The 23,012-nt window shown below is 38.1% G+C and overlaps 1 long non-coding RNA gene across 5 annotated transcripts in view; it reads right to left on the reverse strand.

The window, feature by feature from the left end:
• LOC134483425 (uncharacterized) overlaps nt 1-23,012 on the reverse strand; it is a 602,791-nt gene that overhangs the window by 404,469 nt on the left and 175,310 nt on the right. For all 5 annotated transcript variants that reach the window (XR_010060299.1, XR_010060303.1, XR_010060302.1 and 2 more), the window contains 3 exons: nt 18,812-18,877; nt 17,374-17,521; nt 3,172-3,251 (listed from right to left, as the gene is read on the reverse strand). This is a non-coding gene — a long non-coding RNA (uncharacterized LOC134483425). The remainder of the gene's footprint in view (nt 1-3,171; nt 3,252-17,373; nt 17,522-18,811; nt 18,878-23,012) is intronic.

The following is a 23,012-nucleotide window of genomic DNA, read 5'->3' on the forward strand; positions in this document are numbered from 1 at the left end:
TATTAATAAGAAGGGAAGCCAATTTTACAGGAGAGAATTCAGGAATGATACTACAAACACGGTCAATAAACTTTGCTAGGGAATTTAAATATCCTACCAGAGAACACACTAACATTGTATTACTAAATCTCCATTGTGTCAAATTCCCTTTTAAATATTTCTGTTATGTTCTTTGGCAAGTGTTGTTGATTATTTCCATAGATAACAATTGTATTACTAATGTTTTTGTTGGCACAAAATTATGCTGTACTTGACATTATAATTGTATGCAATATAGAACAGGATTCTGATACATGAATGAATAACACTAAAGACTGTAGTAAGAATTACAGAAGTAACAATAGCAATTGAGTGAAGCAAATGTTCTATTAACCCACAGATTTCTCTGCCTGTGCCATCAAGTATCTTATCAAAATTGAATGTTGTTTCTGTTGTATTTACATTTCTTCATATTTTATAAATATTGGAAGTATAGAGAAACAAAATCATTCATCCCATTATTTTCTTTTTTTCTTTCTTTTTTTTTTTTTTTTTTTTTTTTTTTTTGGAGCTGGGTACCGAACTCAGGGCTTTGCGCTTGCTAGCAAGCTCTCTACCACCGAGCTAAATCCCCAACACCCATTCTTCCACTTTTTAAATGTAGTATTTTTCCTTTGCATAGTTTATTTCACTTCGATATTTAACAAATATTGTTCTTAAGCAAAATAATTTTGTACCTGTTATTTGAAACTAATAATTTTATTGGACCCATTATTTTGTCTTAATTACCTTTAGTATGGAGATGTTAGAGAATTGTGTTGGGGTCCAGAAGAGAATGCTCTGAGGGAGCAAGTTTGGAACAAGAGTGAAGTCAAGACTTGTACAAACCCTGAAAATCATCAGGAGTAGGACAGTTTTCAATCTTCCTGTGGGCCTACATGTATGAGAGCACATAGACCTATGCACCCACCTCCATCATCCTGCGGTAGTTACTTAGTCTGGTGGCCAAATTACTCCTCAGACTTCCTCTCTCACCATGAGGATGTAGAAGCACTCAGAATTCAAGTAAAGCTTTCCAAACAGTTCATGCACAGCCAATGCGGTATATTCACCTTACTCTTCTTACCCCAAATAAACAAGAGTTATTTCAGTTTTTTCACTCTGGATAAGGCCACTTATCCAACACTCATGCAGATCATGTTACTCTCTAAACTACCAGGCCCTGCTAGGCTTCATTCTTTCTATTCCAGCTTTAAAAGCAAGGGAACCTGGATTCTCCCAGGGCAGAAGGGATAATATCCACTGATAAAAGGATATTACCTGAAAAGCTTGGAAAACCCAAGACATAATTCAGAGTCCACATGACATTCAAGAAGAAGAAAGACCAAATTTCTGATGTGCCAGTCCTGCTTGGAGCATGAAATATGGAGAAAAAATGTTGAGCAGAGACTGAAGCAAAGACCATGAACAGATTGTCCCACCTGGAATTCCTTCCCATATAAAGCCACCTAAACCAGACTATATTTTATTTTGCAAGAAGTACAATCAGACAAGAGTCTGATATGGATGTCTCCTGAGTTTCTCTGCCAAAACCTGACAAATACAGAGGCAGATGTTTGCAGGCAACCACTGAAGTGAGAATGGAGTCCCAATGGAAGAATTAGAGAAAGGACTGAAGTAGTTGAAGGGTTCACCACCCAATAAGAAGAACTATGATATTAACCAAACTGTACCACTCCAGACTTTTCAGGGACTAAAGAACCATCCCAAGATTACACAGGGATGGACCTATGGCTCTAGCAGCATATATAGCAGAACACATCCTTGTCAGGCATCAATGGGAGGAGATTCTATTGGTCTTGTAAAAGCTTGATTCTCTAGTGTTAGTTTATGTCAGGTAAGTGAGGGAGGAAAGAGTGGCTGGTATGTAGGGGAGAACACTCTTAGAAGCAGGAGGAAATAGTAGGTTTTTGGAAGGGAAACCAGGAAAGGGGATAATATTTGAAATGTAAATGAAAAATGCCTATAAAAGAAATAAAATAGGATTTTTTATAGCTCACCTAGAATAGCCCATGATTGAGTATATGTTAATAAAACAGAAGGTTCTAGTTTATTATCCTTTTTCGACATTATTTTTCTTCCTTAAATCCCAGCCACATACATGTCATCCGGGCCTCTCTTTAAAAGAATTAAGAAATACCTTTCTTTTATATAGAATATTCTTCATGAGTGAAACCTGGTAACCTCATATATACATATGTATATATGAGGTTAGTGGAATTACAGTCTTTCATTAGGATATAAACAAGAATTGCTTGTCAGGGAACATCCCTAGGTCCTTCGTCACTGAATTACATAGGCATTTTCTTCAGGGAACCTCAATGCTGTTTCCAAATACAGAGCAGATTAATTTTCTCAGGGAATAATTTAGAGACCCATATAGCAAGGGGACATGTATAGTCATGGATTCTTTTGTCACATAAACATAATATTAATATCATAGATATATAGAATTGGGGTATTTCCCACCATCTGAAGTTATGGAATGATATCCCAAAATCATCATCAGTTTTACTTGAAAGAATTTTTCAAGGAGATTCTATTTTCTTTAAAATTATACCAATTTAAATTTAAAAGATCTATTTTATTCATTCTTACTGTGTATTAATTTTTGAGTATGTCTATGAGCACATGTCTACAGGTCCTCTAGATGCATTAGGGTGAATGCCTCAGTTACCCTGTGAGTGTCCTCACAGATCATGGTAAAGAAACATATAGGTGATGCTAATTGAACTCTGTGTCTCTGGAATACTATTCAGTACTCTTAAATGTTGAGAAATCCCATAGGGAAAAGAGAGGTTGTCATGACAATAGAATAAACTAATAATAAATCTCAGTGTTCTTAACATATAAGATAATGTTTTGAAAGTTACTATCTCCTTCGGAGGATATTAGAGTCTAGACAGTTATGTCCACAGGTTAAGGATTGACTGCAAGAGCCCAAAGATATGCAAAATTTTACTTAGATAAGAGAAGGTAACTTATTCATCAGATGTCAATAGTTTTTATAACTCTGCTGTACAAAATTTGGCTCTAGGAGGGAATTGCTTAAAGGGAAAAAAAAAGAATAACACATTATTGAGGCAGAAATATTAGGATGAAATACTGAACATTATACAAAATTTTTGTTACCCCATGTTTTGAGGAGTAGGACATTCCTCTATTCGCCAGTCTCCAGAATTGCCCTGACCGGGCCTCAGAACTCAGTCTCCCTACCAAACAAGATCACAAATTCCCGTTAAAGGACATTTTCAAGAAGTCTGACAATTGGTTTTGTGATGCTGAGAATCAGAGTAAATTCATTAGTTTAGGCAAACTTCATATTTGATGATATAATTCATAAAAATTACTAGCGGTGTTTATTGGGAAGAGGAGATATATTTGAAAAGGGAAGATCTTTTTTCTGAAAAATACTTGAATTATTGGATTGACACACACACAGACCATTTTCTAAACATGTACCAAGCTTTAGAACTACATCCATGAAACAGAAAACAATCACAGAATAAACAAGAACAGCACTAACAACAGAACACTTAAATGTTTTAAAAATACAGTTCTTTCTCAATCAAATTTCTTTCAGGATGCAGAACCTTCTATTAATGGTATATGTATATTTCGTACATAACTCTATTTTTATTGGAACCATTTATCTATAAGCATGAATCAACCTGTCTGCATATCTGAGAGTTTCTCATTTTTCCTCCTTTCAAGGTGATTGCATACCACTCTGCTCTTTTTTGAGCCATTCTTCCTTAGAGCTCCAGTCAGTCACTGGCTCTACCACTATAAATGAATAAACAAAATGAGCCTATGTAGCATGTAGTATAAATATCTTATAAGGAATCGTCTAATAAATCAATTTTTTTTAAATTTGCATGCTGTATATGCTCATGGCAAATATTTCTCTCAATCCATTTTTATCATCTTTATTAAATTGGGTATTTCTTATTCTCATTTCAAATATTCCCTTTTCCAGTTTCCATGCCAACATCCCCCAAACACTCCTCCTTCCATATTATATGGGTGTTCTCATCCCAAAGCTCCTCCCATTATCACCCTCCCGCCAAGACTCCCATTCACTGGTTGGTCCAGCCTTGGCAGGACCAAGGCCTTCCACATCCTCTGGTACCCTTAGTAGGCTATTTATTGCTACCTATGCAGTTGGAGCCCAGGGTCAGTCCATGTATAGTCTTCGTGTAGTAGCTTAGACCCTGGAAGCTCTGGTTGGTGGGCATTGTTGTTCAATTGGGTCACAAGCCCCTTCAGCTCTTTTCAGTCATTTCTCTGCTTCCTTCAACAGGGGTCCTGTTCTTAGTTCAGTGGTTTGCTGCTGGCATTCGCCTATTAATTTACCATATTCTGGCTGTGTCTCTCTGGAGAGATCTATATCCGGTTCCTGTCAGCCTGCACTTCTTTGCTTCATCCATCTTATCTAGTTTGGTGGCTGTATATGTATGGGCCACATGTAGGGCAGGCTCTAAATGGGTATCCTTCAGCCTTTGTTCTTACCTTTGCCTCCCTATCCCCTTCCAAGGGTATTCCTGTTCCACTTTTAAAGAAGGAGTGAAGCATCCACATTTTGGTCATCCTCTTGAGTTTCATGTGTTCTGTGCATCTAGGGTAATTTGAGCATTTGGGCTAATAACCACTTATCAATGAGTGCATACTATATGTGTTTTTCTGTGATTGGGTTACCTCACTCACGATGATACTTTGACAGTTCCATTCATTTGCCTATGAATTTCATAAAGTCATTGTTTTTGATAGCTGAGTCATATTCAATTGTGCAGAAGCACCACATTTTCTGTATCTATTCCTCTGTTGAAGGGCATCCATGTCCTTTCCAGTCTCTGGCTATCATAAATAAGGCTGCTATGAACATAGTAGAACATGTGACTTTGTAATATGTTGGAGCATATTTTGGGTATGTGCCCAAGAGAGGTATAGCTGGGTCATCAGTTAGTTCAATGTCCAATTTTCTGAGGAACCTCCAGACTGATTTCAGGAATGGTTGTACCAGTCTACACTCCCACCAACAATGGAAGAGTGTTCCTCTTTCTGCACATCCTGGTCAGCATCTGCTGTCACCAGAGTTTTTGATGTTGGCCATTCTGACTGTTGTGAGGTAGAATCTCAGTTCGTTTTGATTTACATTTCCCTTCTGACTAAAGATCTTGTACATTTCTTTAGGTGCTTCTCAGCTATATGGCATTCCTCAGCTATGAATTCTTTGTTTAGATTTGATCCCCATTGTAAATAGGTTTATTTTTCTCCCTGCAGTCTAACTTCATGAGTCTTTGTATATTTTAGATATAAGGCCTCTATCAGTTGTAGGTTTGATAAAAATATTTTCCCAATTTGTTCGTTTCTGTTTTCTCCTAACAACAGTGTCCTTTGCCTTACAAAAGCTTTGCAGTTTTATGAGCTCTCATTTTTTTGATTCCTGATCTTAGAGCATGAGCCATTGGTGTTTTGTTCAGGTGATTTTCTCCAGTGCCCATGTGTTCGAGATTCTTCCCTACTTCTCCTACTGCTGGCCTTCTTTCTGTATATTTGCACACTGTAGTACTCCAAACTCAGATTAATCCACTCCACTGCCACTGTTCTTGGTGAACAGCCCTTGGTACTGGTATCTCCAATATTCAAGTGTCTTCTAATGCAACTAGTCTTCACCAACAGCCTCTCATAGGCTCTCTTAATGGTGCTACACCTCAAATTCTTTTTATGATTCCTTCATTCCTGGGCTGTCAACTACAATTGAGGCTGTACATTCACCCATGACCTTTCATGACCTCTTAGAGTGCCAAGGTTCAGCTGTTCTCCATGACCCATTAATGACATCAAAACCAATACAACCCGGGTGACTCTTTCATATTACCAAGTACAGCTTCAGCACTACATACATCCTTGGCTATCTCTGGAATACAGTTTCTTTGTGCCCTCAGAAAACACTTCCCAGGAGATTTCACCTCAGCGATGCTGGTCTATTCTTAATCACTGCTAATGTGTTATCCCCAGCTAAACGGCATCAATTGTTCCATTAGTTCCTCATATTTTTCACTCTAAAGCCAGAGCCACATGACTGAAGCTGCCATGTCCTGCCTCTTTGGTGGGCTGGAAAATGGCCTCGCTTACTCTATTCCCAGCTTTCTGTTTTCCCATCTCCTTCTCTGTGTAAGCTTGGCTTTCCTTGAACTTGCTTTGCAGATTGACCTTTAACTCAAGATTTTCATGGCACTGTCTAATATAATGCTGAGATTAAAGGCATATACCACAATGCCTGTATTCAGGCATTTCTTTAGGTAGAACCTGATTATCCCAGCCTTGCCTTGCATTTAGAGATACTTTTGGCTTTGGCTTCAGCGATGAAATGTGTGTACCACCATCCTTGGATCTAAGCTGAACTAGGTATGATCTTGACTCTAGATCCCTTACTCTGTTATTTCCTAGAACATAGCATTTAGGTCCATTTCACTTTCTGGTGCCCCTGTAAACTTGAATCATCTATTTCATATTTGTTTCTTTCTAAGCTTGATACATTTCTTCAAAATGCTGTTCATAAGACTTAATTAAAGAGCAATGTGCTGGGCTTTTTGAGACATCCTTTGTGAATGCAATTAATATAAATCTGTTTACCTTAGCCTCAAGTAGACTACTCAGAAATGGGCAAAAATCAGCCACATTCTTCACCAGAATGTCACAAAAAATTCATTCAAGGCAACATTCTAAAATTTTACTACACTAAGTCTCTTGGAACAAGTTGCTAACAAGTTGCTACTTCAAATCATATTCAGGAATGAAGTCTATGTAAAGTCCCCAAATCTAGATTATTCCACAAAAAACCATGTCCAGTTCTACCACATCAATACCCCAGTTCCTGGTACCAACTTCTATCTTAAGCTTTTACTGCTGGGTACAAACTCAGTGACCAATGAAAATATTTTTTTAATTCTTTATATATTTAATATTTAAGTCTTTATCCCCTTTCCAGTAGGGCCTCTGATTGTTCGTCATCCCATACCTCATTCACCCCACTTTCTTCAGGAGGATGTCCCTGCACTACCACACTATCAAACCTTCCCTCTCCCTAGGCATCAGGTCACTTGAGAGTTAGTTGTATCTATTCTCACTGAGTCCAGACCAGGCAGGCCTCTGCTGTATAACTGTTGTGGGCCTCATATCAGCATGGTTTTTGCTTCCTGGTTAGTGGCACAGTGTCTGAGATATCTCAGGGTTCCAGGTTAGTTCAGACTTCTGGTCTTCCAATAGGGTCGCCAACCTCCTTATCATCTTCCAACTTTTCCCTGAACAAGCTATGGGGTTCACCAGTTTCTGTCCATTCCTTGGGTATAAATATCTCCATTTCACTCAGCTGCTTTTTAGGCCTTTTGGAGGGCAGTCATTTTAAGTTCATTTTTATGTATGGTATACCCTAGCTACAGAAATCGAGTCAGACCTTGGAGTCTACCCTTGAGCTGTATGCAATTTGGGCCAGTCACTAGACCATCTTTTCCTCAGGCTCATATCCATTTTTGTCCCTGCAATTCTTTCAGACAGGGACAATGCTGGGACATCTTTTCTGACAGTGGGATGGCAACCCCAACGGTCAACTAGTTGCCCTGTGTTTTACTGAATGTGGACTCTAGAAGTACCCTCCCCTGACTATAGGAAATCTCATCTAAGGCTGCTTCCTTTGAATCCTGAGAGTCTCTCACTTCCCTGGTCTCTGGTATGTTCTAGAATGTCCCCCCACCTCCTACTTCTTGACATTTCCTGTTTCCAAACTTGGTTCTGGCCATTAAGACTTCAATCTGGTCCCGCACATACCTGATTGTGTTGCCATTTTTCTTTCCGTTTCCTTTCACACTCAGGACCTTCCCTCTGTCCCTTATAATTGTTTCCTTCTCCCTCTTAAGTAGGATTGAGTCATCCTAACTTGGACCCTTTGTCTTGTTAACCTTCTTGATTTTTGTGGATTGTATCCTGGGTATATGGTACTTTTTTTTGCTAATATACACTAAAACCAGTTACACTGAGTGTAATAGAAGAGGAAGTGGGAAACAACCTGGAACTTACTGGCACAGGGTGAAATTTCCTAAACAAAACACCAGTGGCTCTGTTCTAAGATTAAATAATTGATAAATGGCATGTCATGAAAATGTAAGGCAAAGGACATAGTCAAGAGGGAAAATCAGCAACCAATAGATTGGGAAAAAATTTAAACTAATCCACATCTGATGGAGGGCTAATATCCAAAGTAAATAAAGAACACAAGAAGCTAACCACTAAGAAACAATCAACCCAATCAAAAAATGGGGTTTGTAACAGAGAATTTACAGCAGAGGCGTCTTGAATGGCTGAGAAGCACTTAGAGTAATCTGAAAAGTCTTTAATGATCAGGGAAATGAAAATCAAAACCACCTTAAGATGCTACCTTACATCAATCTGAATGTGTCATGGACCAAACAGGCTCCATCTGCCAATTAATAGCCTCAAGTTTCTGCCTCGTATCTATTACTCTTCCGTTTCCTGGATTTGAGTCTCTCCTCATCTAAACCACCAAAACCTAAGGGTTTCAAATATATACTTAAGTAAAATTATTTTTCCCCAAACACACTTAACTTTAATTTCTACCTCATATGTGAGTGTGTGTGTGGGTGTGTGTGTGTGTGTATGTGCATGTGTGTGATTGTGTACGTATGTGTGGGCATGCATGTGGGCATGTGTTTCAGCATTTTGCCAAATACGGGGATTTACTCAAACTCTGTATTCAGGACAGCTCCAGGAGTGCAACCCATAGAAGCTCCAGCCTATTCTCATAGAAACAAGCACTCTTCTGGGTCTTCACCTTCCTAATTGCAGATGGTACAACAGACCCTGGACAGCAATAAAACTCCAAATCTCCTAAGACTTGACCAACATCCCTATCACCATTTTCTTAGGTTTCCTAGAGACACATCACTCCAACGTCAGCCAGAATCAGCTAAAGGTCACATTGAATCTTTTGCTGATTCATCACGGCATCTTTCTAGTTTCCCCTATTTTTATTAAACAAAAATGGGGGAATTTAAGCATCTTAACATTGTTTCTTTTAGTCTCCACCAAACAGATATTAGCCTGGCTCACAATAAATTGGACTTTTTGTCCTCTCTTGTATGACCTCCTCTACCTCTTCCCAATCTCCACGAGTTCAAGGCTGGCCTCATCTCTCTGTAACTCTGTCTTTCTGTCTGTCTCTTTCTGTCTCTCTGTCTGTCTCTTTCTGTCTCTGTGTCTCTGTGTCTGTCTCTGTCTGTCTCTGTCTGTCTCTGTCTCTGTCTCTGTCTCTCTCTCTGTCTCTCTCTCTCTCTCTCTGATTCTATGTCTTCCCACCTCCCCTTCCTATGCCCCCAAATAAACTCTATCCTACAGTAGAACTGTCCTATGTCTGTTCTCTCTGAAGAAGGGATGATTCTGTATGGGTTTGCTGAGGCAACTCTTCCCATTGCACAATACCACAAACCACAAAATATATCCCTGTCTTTACAAACACACAAAACTGTGATTTATATCTGAACAGTCTGTACTTTGCATTATAAAATTATGGAAGGAAAAAATCTTCAAAAGTAAAAAGTTGTCTCTGAATATATATGGAAATGCCTTGCTTCCTACCTCATGACAAAACTTTCCAAAGCTACATACCTGAGTGGCTAAATTTTCGGTAATACAAGAATGAGCAGATAAACATGGTAATATATCAGTTCATGCCATGCTCAGAGGAGTATGACCACCCATGAACAGGCTGTGCTACTGAGGTCACTCACTCTGAAGGTTCTGCCAAACCTGGAGTACTTTAAAGATTCTTGAAAACATATATCTGTCGTCCATAATCCTGTACTTTTAAGATACCTTTCTAAGACTGAGTAGTAATAGGAAAAATTCAGTGAGACTACAAGGCATTAATGTTGTATTTAGTCAAAGTTGTCAGAGGATGGCTGGCAAGAAGTACTTAATAAGGCAGAACTAATCTGATATTTTAAAGACAATGTATATATCAATAACACTTTCTGGACATGGAGTTGTTGTATATAATACACTGGATTTGAATGGAATCATCCCATCTTCATCTGCCTCTGAGCACATTAAGGTTAAGGTTATTCTTTCATGGATTAGTTTACCTTACAGATTTTATAAAATAGTGATGAAAGTTAACAATTATATAGGGTTAGATAAAAAGAAAATGAATGGAGTAGGTTTTTTTTCAGCTATGAAGATACAGTGTCAAGGTGGCATTAGTATTTGAAAATTCATAAAGAAATACAATTACATTTTCTATTATATAAGTAATGAGTAATTGTGAATATTATATAAAAGCATCATTCTCTGAACTTTGGGTTTTAGAGTTATTGCTTGGGACACAGAAAGCCAACTTGTTAGTGAAAAGACCAGTGCCCAGGATCCACAACTTTATGCTGCCCACATGACAGGTTCTCCACCTAAATAAAGTTAAGATAATCCTGCTCAGTAATGATGGAAGCTTGTCCTTCTGGGGATTCTCTGACTCATCAAGTTTAAAAACGAAAATAATCATCTCAAAAGTATCTAAGAATAAAAACCTGTATAAGATGTATGCATTCATCTATACTATGATATTCTGTGGATAGAAATCATGTCTTTGTAATTTCTCCATTTGATTCCAATTAGAGAATTGAAAATAATATTTTTGAAAAATAAAATATTTCTATATACTGCTTACCATATCTGGCTAATGAATAGGCCTTATAAGAGACAAATTCAATGCTTACTTATCATGGGCATTTAGAAGAGAAGTAGGAGTATGGAATTCATAGATCTTACAACTAACCCAAAGGATACAGGTATACTATTTGGGTTTAAAAGAATTGAGTACTTACTCTTTTTTTTAATGTTTGTTTGTTTGTTTGTTTGTTTGTTTGTTTTTGGGAGAACTCTAATTATGGTCAGTTTTTGCAAGCCCCCTCCTTTTCACAGCAGTGAATTCTAGTTTACATGTGATAATCATTTAACTCATGTTTCTTGAGCTCTTCATTGTATCTGAATATTAGAGTCCTCTCTTCTTCCTCCTCTCCTTTATGTATTTTTTCTTTTGATCATCCTTTATTTATTTCTGGAACTTTTAGAAAGTCTCATGTTGTAGCTTAGGCTGTCCTCAAAATTGTAGTGATCATTGGTAATATCTCCTGAAGGATATGATTACAGATGTGAACAAATAAACCATGAAAGGTTTTTTTCTTAAAATCTTTTCTACATTTACACATTACGCATTTTCTTTGGCTTTTTTATTGAATAGTTTGTGTATATACATTTCAAATGTTATTCATTTTTCTGGTTCCCCCCTCTTCCATCCTCCCTCCCACTGCTTCTATAGGGATGCTAACCCTCCCATCAACCCACTCACACTTCAAAACCCTGGAATTCTCCTACACTAGGGAAAATTGCCCTTAGAGGACCAAGGACTTCTTGCTATCATTGCCAGATAATTCCATCCTCTGATACATGGGCAGCTAAAACCATGGGTCCCCAAATGAGTACTATTTGGTTGGTGGTTTAGTCTGTGGAAACTTTGGGTTATCTCGTTGGTTGATAGTGCTGTTCTTCCTATATGGTTTTGAACACTATCAGCTCCTTTAGTCCTTTCTCTAATACCTTCAGTGGGGTCCCTGTGCTCAATCTGATTGTTAGCTGTAAGCATCTTAATTTGTATGGGTAACGCTCTGGCAGAACCTCTCAGGAGACATTCATATCAGGTTCCTGTCCACAAGCACTTCTTGGCAACAGCAATAGTGACTGGGTTTCGTGGCTGCATATGGGATGGATCCACAGGTTGGGCAGTATCTGCATGGCCTCTCTTTCATTCTCTGTTCCCTTCATTGCTGTGGTATTCCTTCCCTTAAGTATTGTGTCCCCCCCTTCTCAGAGGAGTGATGCATCCACATTTTGGTTTTCCTTCTTCTTGAGCTTCTTATGGTTTGTAAATTTTATGTTGGGTATTCTGAAATTTGGACATATATCCACTTACCAGTGAATGCATACCGTGTATGATTTTTGTGACTAGGTTATAACACTCCAGATAATATTTTCTAGTTCTGTCCATTTGCCTATGAACAAGAAGTCAATGTTTTTAATATCTGTGTAGTACTCCATTGTGTAAATGTGTGACATTTATTTTATCCATTCCTCAGTTGAGCAACATGTGGGTTCTTTCCAGCTTCTCGCTATTATGAATAGGGCTGCTAGGAGCATAGTAGTGCATGTGTCCTTGTTATGTATTGGAGTAACTTATGGGTATAAGCTCTGGAGTGTTATAGCTGGGACCTCATTTTGAACTGTGTACAATTTTATGAGTAATTGCCAGATTGATCTCCAAAGTGGTTGTACCAGCTTGCAGTATCACCAGCAATGGAGGAGTTTTTTTTTCTCTTTCTCCATACCCTTTCTTGAATTTGCTGTCATCAGAGTTATTTATATCAGTTATTTATGATTGGTATAAGGAGGAACCTCAGGGTCATTTTTATTAGCATTTCCCCGATGACTAAGGATGTTGAACATTTCTGTAGGAGCTTCTAAGTCATTTGAGATTCCCTAGTAAGTACTCTTTGTTTAGCTCTCTACCCAGTTTTTAAATAGGATTATTTGGTTCTATTCAATCTAACTTCTTGGGTTTATATATACTTTGAATATTAACCCTGCATTAGATGTCCAGTTGGTGAAGATCTTTTCCCAATCTATGATTTGCCATTTTGCCCAGTTGACAATGTGCTTTGCTTGAGAGAAGCTTTTTAATTTTATGAGGTCCTATTTGTAAATTGTTGATCATAGATCATGAGCTATTGTTGTCCTTTCTTTAAAGTAATTCTTTACTTCAAGAGAGAAGAATCAAGCAAAAATGTGAAGAAAACAAAATCAAACCTCATCTTTGTTTATGATTCAATATCTTAATATTTGTGATGAACTTACTATTTTCTGATATCTTTTAAGGTAATTGGTAAAGTTTTCTAGGTCTGCCCTCTACAGAACCTGTACAGATAGTATTTTAATATAGATAGTTATGGCTATCTCCTCACCATGGACACTGCTGATAGTTCTGGTTATCCTATTATACTTGCATCCCCCAAGTACTGGGGTACCTTGCAGCAACTGGTTTTTAACATTCAACAATAACCTCTTCTTGCATGTGTTCAGGAAATCTATCCGTGCCACCACTGCCAACCCAGTGAAAAACCTCAGTGGTTGTCCATGAAGTCTTCAAGACTTTATAAAACGTTACTAGGCATAATACTTATTACCTCATCATTTTTGGAGCAAAGTTTCATGCTGACCACCAAGGCATCACTTCACAAAAACTTAACCTCTTTGATATTGGTCTCTTCTGTATTACAACTGATTGATTATTTAGAGAAAAATGACCAGCATTCACTTCCAACAAAGCAAGGGTTTCAATTTAGTGTCTTCAGTATTGAAATTTGTGAATTGAAAATTTCTCTATAATGTCCAGGAAGCAAAGTTTAGCTCATGAGGAAAGGGATTTTGGAGGATTCAGCCTAAGGGTCTGAGTAAGAAATACAGTGCATTCCTCTATATTCAATGCAGTGAAAAATAAATGAGAGATATAGATAGACAGAGAGAAAGGAGAGAGAGACAGGGAGAAAGAGGCTAGACAAGGTAAGCCAGAAGAATCAGTAGACTTTGAAGATGTTAGCTACTAGAGTTATTAGATCAGCTGAGAAGGTATTACTAACAAATCACCCCAACAATCACTGGGTATCAAAACTTGAGGTTACCATATTTCTCTTTGGGTTTCCAGGTGCCCCTCTGATATAAAGCAGAAAACTACTCTGAAGAAGCAAGGCTGATTAATATAGATTGTGACAGTCCGCAGAGGTGATCAAGAGCTAGAAGGTCAGTGGAACTTATTGTTTCAAATCTGCTGGTGAATATGTAATGAGAAAGGTATTCTGATAACAATAGAAAAGCAAAAATTTTTTGTCCAAGCCAGATTCAAATGTTATTTCTCTTATGCCACAAAGGTGCTTGGTGCTTCAAAGGGATGGCAGGGTGCTTTGAAATAACTATTTCACTTCCACTGAGCAGCACTGCATCAGGAGCCTGAACTATATCCTTAACCTATTCTGTCTTCAGCCTATACTATTATGCAATAAGGGACAAGTTGATGGTCTTAGAGGGTAAGATCAACATTCCTATTAAGTCACATGATTCAGTGTTGGACATTTCTAGCTTAACTTGTGTGTATATTAGACCTAAGCAATAACAACAATGTGAGTATCATTTGCAATGTAGTGAGTGGGGAGCTTTCTTCACCAAGTGCAAGCACACCAGTAGATGATCTCCATTCTCCATCACTGCTGCCAAACTGAAGAGAAAGTAGAATAAAGAAGGAGACATCTCACAATCCTGATTGCAGCACATTTTTAACCACATATATTGTTGGTATATTGTTTAATCAAAAAGTCATGTGGTTCAAAAACAAAAATCTTGAAATTTCCACCACAGTTCTTACCAGTGCACACTTTGCAGAGATACAGTTGTAAATTGTTAGTGATATCCTACTGGACTGAGGATGGTGGTCAAATGCCTTCCCTCAGGCTGGCCTTGAAATCACAGAACATCAAATCTAGCTGATTTTCTTCCAATAGTTCATCCTTGATTTCTTTCCTTAGCCAACCAATAAAGCTTTCTTTTGGAGAATTGGCTATCAACAGTATGAAATCCAGAATATCTGTTCAATGCAGGTTCTGGTTTATTATCCTTCTCGTAAGTGTATTATTTCCCTAAAGTTCAGCCTTATAATTGTACCCCAAGGTCTGTCTGCAGAAATTGGGAAATACTAGAAGTTCATACAGATCATAATATAATTCCCATTAGTAAAAACTGTATACTCATGTGTATGAGTTTACATTGAATTGAGTTATATATTAGTATATAAGCAAAGATGGTTTGTCACGAAATATCACTAAGACCATCTTCCCTGCATTAATAAACATCTTACTCAGGAAATACCAATGCAAAAAAGGATTAATTTCCTACAGCAATGTTAGAGAGACCCATGTGGCATGGAGATCATTTATAGTCAGGATTCTTCTCTGTCATAGGCATTCTACTAAAATCAGGGATAGTTTTGATTATTTAGAAAGTCAGAATATTTTAAAAATGACAGTAGATCTCAAAATTCAATACAGTTCTAAAAATGCATGAGTTTTGCTGATATGGACTCAACTTTCTGAAAAAAGGTACAGTTGTATAAAGTGAGTTTTTAAAAATACCATGTTATTGGTTATTGTTTTGTATTAGTGTTTGAGTACATGTCTATGGAGCATATGCCATTTGGTCTGAAAAAGGCCAGAAGAGTGCCTCAGTTCACTTGTGACTGTCGAACTGATCATGATTAGCAGAAAAGTAGGCAATGGAAAGTCAACACTTTCTCTGGGAGAGTAGTCAGTACTCTTAACTGTTGAGAAATCCTTTAGGGCAAAGGCAGGTTTTTTAATGACACTTAACTAGTACTAACACTCCTCAAAACTGGAACATCAACCACCTTCAAGGAATGTTGCAGATTAAATGGTTTTGTTTGGAAGTTGTGGATTGACTGCAAAAGCATAGACATAATATTTCTAACAGAAAAGAGGAAGTACTTTCCTTGTCTCATGACAGTGATAATAATTATGAAAAGTGTTAATATGAATCATATTCTAGCATTATTGGCTCTAGGAGGAAATTACTGACATACAGACATAAATATGAGAATGAATTACTGACCATTTCTACAGAATTTGTGTCACTTTATGTTATGAGGAGTGTTGTATGGTCTTTTCCTTATATCCATAATTCTCCTGGCTCTTACAATTAAGACAGGTCTCAGCATTCCTCCTCACCTGTACCAGAAATTACAGTGAAAGGGAAATTTCAAGGAACTTAACTTTTAATTTTAATTTTCCTATGCTGATATTGAGAACCAGGGAAAAACATCAAATTTTGTAAAGCGCACATTTGATGTTAAAATTTATGAGAAATGTTTTGTGTGTTCACTAGATGAGAGATATTTAAAAAGGAAGATTTTACTTGAAAGAAAAAAACTTGAATTATTGAAAAGACACTGCTAAACTCCAGAAGAGCATTTGGCAAAGAAGTAAAAAACTCTAGCTATTGAGAGTTCTGAAAGTACAAAGGAAAACAATTTTTTTGTTTGAACTTCTTTTTTTTTATTAACTTGAGTATTTCTTATATACATTTCGAGTGTTATTCCCTTTCCTGGTTTCCGGGCAAACATCCCCTTCCCCCCTCCCCTTCTTTATAGGTGTTCCCCTCCCCATAGTAACGATAAGATTTTATTCCCTCTTTGGGATTGAAGAATTCATAGTTTGGCCTTTCATTCTTGTTAATCTTGTTCCAGGAGTTTTCTCATTGGAGTCATGAGCTTTTGGGCTCATATTCACTGACCAATGAGTGAAAAAGAGTATATATATATATATATATATATGTATATATATATATATATATATATATATATATATTCTTTTTCATCTGGGTTACCTCACTCAGGAAAATATTTTCTAGTTCCACCCACAGGCCTGCAAAATTCATAAAGTGATTGTTTTTAATTGGTGAGTAGTATTCTCTTGTGTAAATGTATATTTCCTGTACCCAATCTTGTGTTGAGGGACATCTAGATTGCTGATGCTGAGCAGGGCCTGTCGATAGGAGACTAGTATAGCTCTGCTCTGAGATGCTTTACCTACATCTGACTAAGACAGATGCAGATGCAGCCAACTATTGGACTGAGCCCAGGAACCAAAATGGAAGAGCCAGGGGAAGGACTGGAGGAGCTGAAGGGGATTGCAATTCCATAGGAAGAACAACATCAACTACATCAACTAACCCGGACCTTCAGAGCTCCCATGGACTAATCTACCAAAGAAACAGTATACCTGCGTTTGTCTATGGCTCCTGCTATATATGTAGCAGAAGAGTCCCTTATCTGGCATGAGTGGGATCTGAGGCTTTTGGTCTGTCCGGCAGAGGTTTTTTTGTTTACCCCACTGTATTAGTCAAGGTTTTCTAGAATCACATAATTTAAGGGTGGTCTCTATATAGTAAGGGGATTTGCTGATGACTTACAGTCTGTAGTCCAACTCCCCAACAATGGCCAGCAGCAGCTGTGAATGGAAGTCCAAGGATCTAGCAGTGTCTCAGTCCCACATCTCAGACAGGTGAGGATAGTATCTTCCATCTTCCAATGTCCTTATGTAGGTCTCTAGCAGAAGGTTTGTCCTAGATTAAAGGTGTGTACTACCATACCTTGATCTGAGACTTGCTTTGTCCCAGATGACGTTGAACAGCGAGATCTCCTTGTCTTACTATGCTTCCAGATCTCCATGCCAAGAACTAGGCCAGAAACTTGGATCTTTCATCTTCAAGATCAGTATCACAGGTGAGCCTTCCAATTCTGGATTGTAGATAATTACAGATATAGTAATGATGACAATCAGGAATAGCCACTACTCCCCTTATAGGGGAATGCAAGAGTGGTGAGGCAGGAGTGAGTGGGTGGGTGTGGAATCACCTTAGAGGCAAAGGGTTTTGGGGTGTGGTGGGAAAATCAGAAAGGGGACAACATTTAATGTGTAAAAACTATAGTAATTTATAATAATAATAAGCAAAGAAATAATAAAACACAACAACAAAATACTTAAATATTCTAAAAAGGTCTTTATCTCTCTCCACAATTAAATCTCATTCAGGATGTATTCAGGATATATGTATATATTCACCTAAAATTCTATCTTAATTAGAACCACTTTTCAATGAGCAGGTATACACCACCATGCTCATATAAATATGTTTCTCATCACTCCCCTTTTCAAGATGATGTCTTATTATTATGAACCTTCTTGTGCCTGTCTTCCTCAGTATTCAATAAATTTGTATTCAGTGGTCGTTCGCTTGCTCTTTGGCTATAAACCAATTCCCAACATTTATTGCTGTTCTCTAAAATGTCCCAGAAAGACGACTATGTTGAACTCTCTTAGGTTACCACAACTAACAGCTTTACTGACAGTCTAAAATTAGTAATGAATATTAAAAAACAAAATAATTGATAACAAACATTCAAACACAAGATAAATGTCATAATACCTGAAGATGAATTATGTGGCACTAAAGTAAATACATACTATTGAAATTTGTCTCTCATATTTTATTCTAGAGTCATTTTGGCAGAAATATTAAAGCAATGCAGGAATCAAATGTCCTATATTAAACATCCACATTGTATTTGACGAATCAGATAACAATTAACATTTTAGAAAAGTCTACAAAGCAATTAAAAATTCCATGCAAAAATTTCATTTTAAACTTGTGCCAACTGACTCATGATTTCTTAATCTCTGTAATAACCCTGAATTCTTTTTGTCACTATTTATAAAAGCAAAACTTTCTTTAGTATGTATTTGTAAATCTTTATCCGAAGAAAACAATGTTAAGATAAAATGATAGGACTTATATATCAATATAATTGCAAACTCCTGGTTCTAACGATGAAATCCAACACTTGCAAAATTAAAAGGCAAAGCACTCCATTATGCTCTAGCAACCACAGTAACTTAAAGAATGTGGGCATGCCTTTTATGTTTGTCAGCAGGCAATGTTTAACTCAAAAGGAACTTTGATTCTTGTAATTTCATTATATTTTCACTCACTAGAGATATGTATACTGTACAGAGCTTTTACGACTTACTTTCTGTCAAAGGTCTACTGACTGGCTCACATCGATGCAATAGGATCTTAGTTTCCGTGGAGAGTACTGAAAGTGAAAGAACATATTTAGCATTAAACTGAGTTAATACCAGTATTGCCTTGAAAACATCTTTCATGATTTGCTCTATTTTTAAATCCACTCATCAAAGTAGTCTAGTAATGAGATTTAAAAAAAAATTGTAACAAAAAATCAGAAGCACCTTTTCCATTAGTTCATCCAGAAAGAATTAAATCACTGATGTTTGCATCACTCAATCTTGAAAGGATTTATTCCTAGTTTTATTGTAAAATGCTATGTCATGTTTAATTGATATGTGTCAGGGAAACTTGCCTTTTTTGAACGTAACATTTGAGAAGTGAATTTGGATCATAGGGAAGATATGGAGAAGACTGCATGGAGAGGAGAGAGGGGACATTCTATAGGGTATTTAATGAATGAGAGAAGAATTTTAAAATAAATAATAGAAAATCTTAATTGTAAAACAATAGAAATTGAATAATGCTAACACTCAAGATCAAGATTTCAAAATTTTGGTTTAAGCCCATGTATTTTCTAAGTATATATGCGATGAAAAAGACACTTTAGAAACTGAGTTATGTTTATTCTAGAAAACATAATTATCTTACCAGCTACTGGGAGGAAAAGAGTAGAGGGAGGGGAAAGAGGGGACAGGATCAGGTTGAGGAGGAGACCAAAATAATAGGCAGACTGTCAGGAAATTGAACAGATGTGTAGAGCAATGAGGGATAGGGTACAGTAGGTAACCTCCAGAAAGTCCCAGATGCCAGAAAAGCCAGAGGCTCCCAGGAAGCAAAGGGGATGAGATTAGCTGAACTGTCCAACATATGGAGGAAGAAACTGTAGAGACAATATCCAGAGGTTAGGCAAGGCCCCCAACTGGGGGATGGGATCTCCAAATTTTAAGTAATCTCCAAATTTTAACCCAGAATTGCTCCTGTCTAATGGCAATAGAGGGAAAAAGTGCAGAGCAGAACCTGAAGGAAAGGCCATCTAGAGATTTCCCCAACTGGCTATCCATCCCTTGTACAGACAACCAACCCAGACAGTATTGCTGATTTCAAGAAGTGCATGCTGACAGGAGCCTGAGAGAGCTATCTCTTGAGATGCTCTGTAAGAGCCTGACAAATACAGAGGCAGATGCTTGCAGCCAATTACTGAAGTGATTGATACAGTACAATTGGTCTCAAATTGAGGAGTTAGGGAAAGGACTCAAGGAGGTGAGTAGTTTTGCAACCTGCTAGGAAGTACAACAATCTCAACCAACCATACCCGCCAGAGATCCCAGGGACTATACCACCAACCAAAGGTAGACATTGAAGGATTCATGGCTCCAGCCACATATTTATCAGAGGGTGGCTTTATCTGGCATCAATGGGAGAAGAAACACTTGGTCCTGTAACGGTTAGATGCCCCAGTGTAAGAGAATGCCAGGACAGTGAGTGGGAAGTGGGTGGGTCAATGGGGAACACCCTCATAGAAGCAGGGGTAGTGGGAATGGGATATGGTTTTGCAAAGGTAAACCTGGAAATGAGTGAATATTTGAAATCCAAAAAATAAAATATCCAATTAAAATGAATAAGTAAAAATAAGAAATTAAAGTGTTGTTTATTTAAGGAGGAAAAAGTTTGTCCTACAGGCAAAACAAAAAAAAATTGAGAGGAATGGGATGTTGACTTCATGTTTACTTCTCCACACTTAATGCATTCACTAAGAAAGATCACAAATGTCTTCTTTTCAGAAAGATCCAAAGCACAATGATACAGAGGTAATTGGTGAGCTGTATTGAAACTAGCATGTGTTCTCGCACAATCTAAAAGTGTTACTGGTTATCACTACAGGAGTTACCTTCGATTACTGTTGCCAGAAATACTGTCCCATCCTTGCTGGCTGTGTGTTGCCATTTTCACAGCTTCAAACTTCAATCAATAAAGTCCTATTAGTTATATAAATTCAAATGCAACTGAATTGAAAAATATTTGCAAGAGTACACCAATACAAAATGAAGAATAAATATTGCACAGATAGTAATGGTCAATTAAATTAATCAATTAAATTTCTACTCTGTGTGTACTCATGGCAAAATATTTCTCACCATCCATTATGTGTCTCAGGCAGCCTGAGAGGATTCACATTGCTCTTTAACAATTGTGATGACTCGTGTGTAATATGATGTGGCAGAAAACAGGGTACTGCATCATTCTTTCAACGACTCTGAAGAAGAGCATACTTTAGATGTCCCAAGTAGTATAGGTTTTGTCTTTGGGATGACTCTCTAAGTCCTTTTGAAAAAAATAACAAGAGTCAAATTGTATTCTTGGGTCCCTCTGTGTTCTGACAGGCCCAAAGTAGGATCCAGCTCAAGGGGAGGCCCCAAGACATGAAATAAATACTGAGGCTATGGGACATTCACAAAAATAGACCTGACTGTCCTTCAATAGAATCAAAAAGCAGCTGAAAGAGTCATCTGTTGATATGTGCACCCAAACAATGAACATGACCTCTCTGATTGAATTAAGGAAAAGCTGGATGAAGCTGAGGAGGAGGTGAATCCTGTAAGAGGACCAATGGTCATAGATAACCTGTAACCTTGTGATCTCTGAAACAGTGGATCACCCCTCGGCTACATATACCAGCTGAGATGGGGCCTCCAACACATATAGAGAAATGGTCTCCTGGGTCTGGGTTCAGTCAGAGAATGTGCACCTAATCATCAAGAGACTGTAGTCCCCAGAAAGTTATGTTGGGTTTTGTGGGGTTGCAGCTTCCTCTATGACATTGGAGGCAGGGTGGGGAGGAAGTATGGGACGTGGAACTGTCAGGGGGTTGTGTGGACCAGGAGTGGAATATAACCTCGGGTGAACTTTTTGTACAGTTTCCCATCAATCTTCTTGTTTTGTTGAAAGCTAGATAGTTCTGTGAGCACAAAGTTAACCACACTTTCAAGCTTACTTTGGCCTGACGGTTTTTTTTTCTTTTTTCTTTTTTTTTATTAAGTTGAGTGTTTCTTATTTACATTTCGAGTGTTATTCCCTTTCCCGGTTTCCGGGCCAACATCCCCCTAACCCCTCCCACTCCCCTTCCTTATGGGTGTTCCCCTCCCCATCCTCCCCCCATTGTAGTCCTCCCCCCAACAATCACGTTCACTGGGGGTTCAGTCTTAGCAGGACCCAGGGCTTCCCCATACACTGGTGATCTTACTAGGATATTCAATGCTACCTATGACGTCAGAGTCCATGGTCAGTCCATGTATAGTCTTTAGGTAGTGGCTTAGTCCCTGGAAGCTCTGGTTGCTTGGCATTGTTGTACATATGGGGTCTCGAGCCCCTTCAAGCTCTTCCAGTTCTTTCTCTGATTCCTTCAACGGGGGTCCTATTCTCAGTTCAGTGGTTTGCTGCTGGCATTCGCCTCTGTATTTGCTGTAATCTGGCTGTGTCTCTCAGGAGAGATCTACATCCGGCTCCTGTCGGTCTGCACTTCTTTGCTTCATCCATCTTGTCTAATTGGGTGGCTGTATATGTATGGGCCACATGTGGGGCAGGCTCTGAGATCTACATCCTGCTCCTGTCTGCCTGCACTTCTTTGCTTCATCCATCTTGTCTAATTGAGTGGCTGTATATGTATGGGCCACATGTGGGGCAGGCTCTGAATGGGTGTTCCTTCAGTCTCTGTTTTAATCTTTGCCTCTCTATTCCCTGCCAAGGGTATTCTTGTTCCCCTTTTAAAGAAGGAGTGAAGCATTCACATTTTGATCGTCTGTCTTGAGTTTCATGTGTTCTAGGCATCTAGGGAAATTCAAGCATTTGGGCTAATAGCCACTTATCAATGAGTGCATACCATGTGTGTTTTCCTGTGATTGGGTTACCTCACTCAGGATGATATTTTCCAGTTCCAACCATTTGCCTACGAATGTCATAAAGTCATTGTTTTTGATAGCTGAGTAACATTCCATTCTGTAGATGCACCACATTTTCTGTATCCATTCTTCTGTTGAAGGGCATCTGGGTTCTTTCCATTTTCTGGCTATTATAAATAAGGCTGCTATGAACATAGTGGAGCACGTGTCTTTTTTATATGTTGGGGCATCTATTGGCTATATGCACAAGAGAGGTATAGCTGGATCCACAGGCAGTTCAATGTCCAATTTTTTGAGGAACCTCCA

Source organism: Rattus norvegicus, chromosome 1 (assembly GCF_036323735.1).
Source record: "Rattus norvegicus strain BN/NHsdMcwi chromosome 1, GRCr8, whole genome shotgun sequence".
NCBI classification, from domain to species: Eukaryota; Metazoa; Chordata; class Mammalia; order Rodentia; family Muridae; genus Rattus; species Rattus norvegicus.